General features: G+C 34.4%; 1 long non-coding RNA gene across 1 annotated transcript; it reads left to right on the top strand.

Moving 5' to 3' along the window:
* Nucleotides 1-2786: 2786 nt before the first annotated feature.
* On the top strand, nt 2787-8697 carry LOC138326304 (uncharacterized). Its single transcript, XR_011208887.1, has 3 exons — nt 2787-2853; nt 5360-5653; nt 8543-8697. It is a non-coding gene; the product is annotated as an uncharacterized lncRNA (long non-coding RNA).

The following is an 8697-nucleotide window of genomic DNA, read 5'->3' on the forward strand; positions in this document are numbered from 1 at the left end:
AGATGTTTACATAATTCACTTAGTATTAACTCTCTCATAAACATTATTAAAGACAACTACATAATCCAGAAATTCGTTTCTACATGTAAGGATGAAAACGCTAAACTTAAATTTGAAGGGGAATGGGAAAAATGGGACAAATTAGTTACGCTCTAGGCATTGGGATAAATAATACCTCATTGATTATCACTATTATTATAAGATATATGATTATGTAAAATATTTTGAGATTTATTAAATAAATGTTATATGTTTTATTTAATATTTATTCTCATATATATGTGTGTGTGTGTGTGTGTGTGTGTGTGTGTGTTTTCCCCCTTCTCTAATAAATACTTATTCCTCAGATAATCAGATTTGAGTGAATTATCTCCCCTGATAATTGTGTATTCTGGTATATAGCCCCTCACAAAGCCAATATACTATTTCCAGTTTTATAAAAGAATGTTTTTGCATTAACATGTTTACTTTATGTTTTACCATCCTACCCAATTTGTTCTAAAATAACATTCTCCTTTTTTTCTCTCGCTCTTCTTCTTCTCCTTTTTCCTCTTTCTTTTCTCATCTTTCTATCTATCATAATTTCTCTCTTTCCTATAATCAATACATAGTACTGTTACACGTCATATTGACCAAATTATAAACTGTAATTAAAGCAAATGAATACAAAGATTTTTTCTTTTCTTTTCTTCAATATTTGCTGTTTTAATATATACTTGTTTATTGTACCCTTACAAAATGACATCACTTGTATACTGTATATACACTGTATATAGCTGTAACAGACATGAATTTGTAAATAATTACAATAACACTTAAGCTTTATGCAACCTTATCAATTAAGAAAGTAATGTGTGTGAATGCAAGTTTTGAAATTTAGAAAGTATTCTGCGGGAATGTAAGTGCAATGTGATATGTGAATTTAAGTGTATGGATGAATAAAAATTAGATATTTACTAAGTAAATTTACTTGAAAATTAGAAAGTACTGTGGGTATGTGAATGCAAGTTTAATTGACCAAGAAAGAATCTAAGCAAGTAAGAAGAGTGTTTTGTGTATGTATATTGATAAGAGCGCAGCTCTCTGCGCGGCCGAAGGCCGCGTAGAGCGAAGCTCTTCTAACCATAACACGTGTGTGAGCAAATAGAATCCAACACATTCCAGTACCCCCTGGACATTGAAATCGTGTCCCGCGGGAAAAGTCTCGCGCCTCCATGTAGGCAGCCATGTTTTAATTCTCGTTATCAGGACGACGAGATTTGAAATTTCTGTACTAGACTAAATGTGTTATCTGTTTACACTTTAAGATTACTGTAAGTAGTTTTAATATACACACATATAAGGACAACGCAATAAATGTACTGGTCCAATATATACTGTGTATGTTCTCAAGCGCACGTGACCGTCAGCAGTGACGTCACAAAACTTGACGCCAAATATGACGGCACAGATTCGCGCGTATTTTGATAGCATGGCATTTTGCCAAGTTTTCTCTGCATCTGATAAAAACAAGATTGAAGTATATTGAACTATTCCATTTGGATTATTTTGAATTCTTTCTAACTATCGATAGTACTAGTATGTGCATGTCATAAAATATATTTTATTGTTAATCTCGCAAGAAAATATAAACAATATAAAGTTATGATGATCTTTTACATATAGCTGCGCTCTTCTGAGGCTTTGCCTTAAATTCATATTAAGAGCGCAGCTCTCTGCGCGGCCGAAGCTCTACTAACCATAACACGTGTGTGAGCATATAGATTCCAATTCACTCCAGTACCCCTTGGACTTTGAAATTGTGTCCCGCGAGAAAAGTCTCGTGCCTCCATGTAGGCAGCCATGTTTTAATTCTCGTTATCAGCACGACGAGATTTGAAATTTCTGTACTAGACTAAATGTGTTATCAGTATACGCTTTAAAATTACTGTAAGTAGTTTTAATTTACACATGTACAAGAACAACGCAATAAATGTAGTTGTCCAATATGTACTGTGTATGTTCTCAAGCGCACGGCACCGTCAGCAGTGACGTCACAAAACCTGACGCCAAAGATGACGGCACAGATTCGCGCGTATTTTTGATAGCATGGCATGTTGCCAAATTTTCTCTGCATCCGATAAAAACAAGATTGAAGTATATTGAACTATTCCATTTGGATTGCTTTGAATTCTTTCTAACTATCGATAGTATTTACATGTCGGTAAAATATTTTATTGTTAATCTCGTAGAAAAATATAGACAATATAGAGTTATGATGTTATAATCTTTTACATGTAGCTGCGCTCTTCTGAGGCTTTGCCTTAAATTCATATTAATCTATACAGCATGAGAAAAAGCTATGCACGAGTGTAAGGGTACATGTATGATTACACACATGAGAAAGAGTAAATATATATGAAGTATGTATGATGATCATTGATCAGTTATTTTGTGAACATTACATGTATTGAAAAAACTGAATAAAATGTAAATTATAAAAAAAACCTTCTTCACTAATTACATGAGCTGTACTTTAACAAGGTTTTTTTTAAATTCATATTAGTCGTTATTAAAATTCCTAATAAGCCAGATTTTAAAATGGTACGAAAAACAATAATGTGTTTCCACAAGCCTTCGCTGGATAAACGAAACAGTTCTCTTATATCATTAAAAATAAAATATAAGCTCAAATACAACAATACTTATGGAAACGAAAGTCAAGATTTTGCATATATAGGACTAGTCAATTGTTAAATTGTTTCACGCTGAGATCTTATAAATTAATATCTGAGTAAAGCTAAAAGAAAAACGTTATTTTTGACAGATGTCTAATGACCTAAGCGACCTTCACTATGGCGGCTTCCATGCCACGTAAGTTGACATATCGTCATTCTTCTGTAACTTTTCAGTGTACTCATCTCGTTGTAGGGGTAATTGGATCCAATATAACTTGACAAAGACATGCGTTACCGTATTTTGTTGACAAATATTTTAAAATGGAGACCATTATATATTTACACACAGAGCATTTAGTTAGTCCATCTGGTCACACCTATAACCAAATATTGAGATAACCAGTTATTATAACGAACAAGTTATCGTGTCATGGTCCACTCATTCTCAATCATCCGTTAGGCCTATATCATTTAAATTCTTCGGAATGTCGTGGAATTTATACTAGGATATTATTGTTACTGTTGCGGTTTTTTCTCTTTCAGCAGTTCAGGCATTTGTTTGATTAACGTAAAAAGCTGAGTTTAAGTCATTAACTGTTGAACGTTACATCTGTTTTTTCCCCTAAGCACATACTTGAATATGCTAATTTGCATTAGGTTTAAGGCATAGAACCACAAATACGTATGGTTCATATAACTTAATAAATGCCTATATTGTTTACCAAATCCAGACCACATGTACATACATATGTACATGTACAAGAGCAATGGAGGGTATTATCGTCGGGTTAAGTATCTCCGGTCACAGCACATCATGTCACACAGTAGACTTTAAAGTGTGATATAGTTGTATAGACTAATATCAGTGTTCGTAATAAGTGTGCTCGTTTTCAGTCTTAATCGTGATAATAAGAGAAAATTCATTATATGTATGTGCTAGCTAGGGAAACTCTTCCTTTGGTTCATGTCAGTAGTGACTAACTAGCTAGATAGCCCATGCCATAGCATTGGGTTTTATCCTGGCCGACTGCAAACGTTGATATTAGAACAGATCTACAGTATTAAGTATACAGTGGAACTTGGTTGATACAAACTCGGATAATACGACAACCGGCTTAATACAAAGTACATTGCCAGTCCCCGCCGAATTCCCTCTTTTTCTTTGCTTTAAAAACTCGCAAAATTCGAATTAGGAAAACTCGAAATACTCGGATAATACAAAGTAAATGTTTGGTCTGAATGGTGAAAATCATACATCAAATGCTCGTATAACTCGAAATGAGATTTTTTGGACAACAAGATCGCCGAAAATGCCAATTTCTTTTACATAAATCTGCCGTAGAGTGCCATTTCTAAAGCCGTTTCCAACTACAAAAATATTGGGAAAATTGTTAAATGTTTAGCAATTAAGCTAAGTTATATTGTATCAACAATCATCAGCGATCTATATTGTATCAACAATCATCAGCGATCATCAGTTATAAAGCACATTACTCATATGAACATTATCCTGACTGATAAGGCAAAATGATGTGAAACAGGTGCTCTCGGTGTGATCACTCAAGCGAAACTAATCTCTAGCCACCTGGTACTTTGTTACAGATGCAATCACAACTTGAAGCCGTACACAATCAGAGGGATTATACAATTATTCAAGTAACATGTCTGTTATTAATATGTGCGTGAAAAATTTGTTGTGACTGCATATGATAAATATATTTCGGTTTTGTTGTAATAGTTTTGCAACTACCATCATGATTATGACATCTTTCTTGCTCACATCGTTTTACGACACAGAACTAGTACACATATCTAAATTTGTTTATATGCCAAGCAAAGATATCGTCAGTAGACTTGAGAACTCGCTTAATTCGAACACTCGGATAACTCCAAGTTTTATCTAGGTCCCTTTGAGATCGTATTAACAGAGTTCCACTGTATATATATTTGTACACCAACAGAACAGTGACAATAGTCAGTGAGCCAAAGCCTAGTAATAGGTGGAGTCATGTAGGTGACTAACCAGCAACTTACTAACTAATATATATAATAAATAGTATATACACATAACTAAAGTCATCATGGAGACCTGTGATTGCCAGGATTTAACCATTATCACTTGGTGACCTATCAAAACACTCTCCAAATTGATGGCCAGCTAGAACGCTATAGCCAGGGGTGCTATATCACGGTGTCAGTATGGACAGGCGACTACCCAGTACATGTTATGATATCACTCATTCCTCAAACATTTCTAACGTGTCATCCATACTTAATCTATGCATGACTGTCCCATCATAACACACTTAATGCTATATTTAACAAATGCATATACTGCAGTTTTAAGGGTGTTCATAACTTGATATTGCCATTATGATAAGATGTTTTAATAATTTTGTCCATAAATAAGATTGAGGTACATATATATACTGAAAAACATATGTATTTAAGGAATTTCATCTTGAGGCTTTTGGAAGATATTGAATATGACTTTACGTATGCATTAATTTTGCAGTATAATAATTATATAAATGTTATATCATAATAATAAGTGTTGAAGGCTTCCTGTGGATATAAGTTATGCATTGTTTAATTAGTATGAGAAGTCCCACATTGCTTCAATATTAAATTGTTGTTTAATCAGTATTACAATTTGCTGTAAGATAACAACATTTCATTTAATTTTATTGATTTAATTATAGGAAATTCTGTGAAGCAGTAAGATTTTTATCCAGACGGCATTCATGATGTAATGAACGACATGCAATTTCCTTTCTGATTTGTACCCTGAGTTTTCTGGGACCTGAGAGCCCAGAGACATGCTGAGTAAAACCTCACAAACTATTGCACTATGCTCCTTTGCCAACTTCATCAACTCGGCAGATCGAGTGATAATGCCGATTGCTATTGTACCAATGACAGACGAATATCGATGGGACCTCCATGGTCAGGGATGGGTTCTCAGCTCATTTGCTGTGGGATATATGAGTAGCCAGGTAAATATTTATTAATTGTTTATTTTTTAACTTAATAGTTCTATCAATAGCAATCTATGTTTTTTATTGAACACTATTTCAAACAGGAAGCTGCGCATGTCAAATGAAATATTTTAGATAGTGTAATTCCATGTAACAATAAGAAATAAGATGACAATCTATATATACATGTGCATGTATATATGTTAATGGGTGTATTATATAGAGGCTTAATTCAGGGTTTCCACGTAACCTTGAAAACTGGAAAAAGTGGGGGAAATTTAAATAAAAAATCAGGATAGGGAAAACCTTGAGAAACAACGATAAATTTTTGAAATACCTTGAATAAGCCTGGAATTTTATTACTTGATGTAATCTTTTATTTATTAAACTGTGTCCAATCAGCAACTAGCTTATTTGTTAAAATCTTAACAGGAAAGGCATGTAGGAAGCTACACAAGCAAACCAATATTGATATATATTTTATTTATTGTTCACTTTCATAATGAATGTAGTTTAATGTTGGAATAGGTCCAGTCATCATCATTCAAGTTGCATTACTCTTAAAAAATATGCACACAACTTGAGAAAGGTATCGGAAAGTGTGAAAACATGACTTGAATTTCAATTATTGTCTTTGAAAAAACCTTGAAAAAGCCTTGAATTCTGGTCCCAAAAAATAGTGGGAACCCTGTTAATCAAAATGTTCCAATTGATTGATTAAATTTTTATATAATATATATGTAATGAGTACCTGGTACTACAAATGTAGTGTTGTAGTGTTTATCATATTGGTCAATATCCACACCAAATGTTTTTTTTTTAAATTTGCGATTTAATTATACATGTATATATGATAATGTGTGTGTGTAATTATGCCTCCAGGATATGATGGTCACTAGTTATTTTATTATGGTAATTTCTAGTGATATATCCTTTTTATCCCCCGCTTTCACCAAAACGAAGGATATTAATTAGGGTCTGTGGGAGACTGTCCGTCTGTCTATCTGTAACGCTTGTTTCCGTGCAATAACTGCCACAAATCTTAAGTTTGAACCTTGGTCATGTACACCTGGTCAAATGTGCCAAGGGCTCGGATAAGTTTTCTCGGCATTTTTATCAGACCCTATCTGGGGGAGTTATGGCCCTTTGAATAACAAAAAACGCCATTTTCGTCTGTTTCCGTTCAATAATTCTTGTAAATATTTTCTTGAAACTTGGTAACATGGTTAAATATATCTCGGGGCCTTAGTTAAGTTCGATCGGCACTTTCATTGGACCCTGTTTAGCGAAGTTATGGGTCATTGATTAACGAAAGCAGGGAAATAAATTCCATGAATTTGCTTGCTTCCATAATTATGTATGATATCAGCAACAGGGTTAGACAACAATATGTAGATTTTTTTATTCAAATCGCTTTTCGTCCGTGGTCCGTCGTCCATCCTTCCGTCCATCTGTCCTTCCGTTAACAATTCTTGTTATTGCTATTTCTCAGAAAGTGCTAAGGGATCATTCTCAAATTTCATCTGTAGGACCCCTAGGGCCCTAGTTGTGCATATTGCATTTTGGGACTGATCGGTCAACAAGATGGCCGCCAGGCAGCCATCTTGGATTTTGATAGTTAAAGTTTGTTTTCGCTATTTCTCAGAAAGTACTGAAGGGATCATTCTCAAATTTATATGTAGGTTCCCCTAGGGCCCTAGTTGTGCATATTGTGTTTTGATACCAATCGGTCAACAAGATGGCCGCATGGCAGCCATCTTGGATTTTGATAGTCAAAGTTTGTTATCGCTATTTCTCAAAAGGTACTGAAGGGATCTGTCTCAAATTTCATATCTAGGTTCCCCTAGGGCCCTAGTCCTGCATATTGCATTTGGTAACTAATTGGTCAACAAGATGGCTGAACTGCCGCCATCTTGGATTTTGATAGTTACCGCTATTTCTCAGAAAATAAAGAAGGGATCTCTCTCAAATTCAATGTCTAGGTTCCCCTTGGACCCTAGTTGTGCATAATGCCTTTTGGGACTGATAGTGATCAGTCAACAAGAGGTCCAGCCGGTCACCATCTTAGATTTCATTGTTGAAGTTTGTTAGCACTATTTCTTAGAAAGTAGTGAAGCGATCTGTCTCAAATTTTAGATGTAGTGTGTTTGAAAATGTTTTAAAAGCAGGGAAAAGATCCCTCTTTCCATTGTCAAACATAGATCATTCTTTGGTGGGCGCCAAGATCCCTCTGGGGTCTCTTGTTTATTCAATAATTATTTCTCAGTTATTACCAGTAAATTAGACCTGGCACATATAGTCAATTAGTATAAGTCAATATAGGAGATTCGAGATCCCAAAATGTTACATGGGCAAAGTACAAATTTCTGTCGATTAGTCCCACTTTGCGATGATTGTGACGTCACAAAATTCATGTCAAGTGATGACGTCATAATCACTGGAAGGTGGGACTAATTGACGGTAAATTGTATTTTATTCACGTCGTTTTGGGATCTTGAAACAGCGATATTGTGTAGCCAATATCCATTACACCACAATCTGCCTGCTTTGATATATGTATATATATTAGCTTTACATGTGGCATATGTCTTAGATATTTCTAGTTTATTTGGACTTAATTGGTTTTTTAAGAATTATTTCTCTAATTATAATTTTATGGGTTATTGATTTTTTTTTGCGGGTCTGTAGTTAGATATTAGTTTCAAGTAAATTATATAATTGTATAAATGTATAAATGCATGTATATGTATCTCTATATAGCTCTGCACTTTAATTTTTTATGGTGTTTTGCTCTATATAAATCTATATGGGATACCATTATATCTGGTGACTTGTAGTTAGTTTGTAATGTTTCTATATCTCACATTATGTTTTAGGTGCACTGAACATTTTGTGTTTTTCTATCAGGTAATTGGTGGAAGTGGGGCTAAGAAGTATGGAGGAAAAACCATCCTCACCATGGCCGTCCTTCTCTGGTCTTTCTCCACATTCCTTGTTCCCTTCTTTGCACATTCTATCAATGCTCTCATCATGTCGAGAGTTTTACTCGGCTTGGGAGAGGG

Source organism: Argopecten irradians, chromosome 6, assembly GCF_041381155.1.
Source record: "Argopecten irradians isolate NY chromosome 6, Ai_NY, whole genome shotgun sequence".
In the NCBI taxonomy this organism is placed as follows: domain Eukaryota; kingdom Metazoa; phylum Mollusca; class Bivalvia; order Pectinida; family Pectinidae; genus Argopecten; species Argopecten irradians.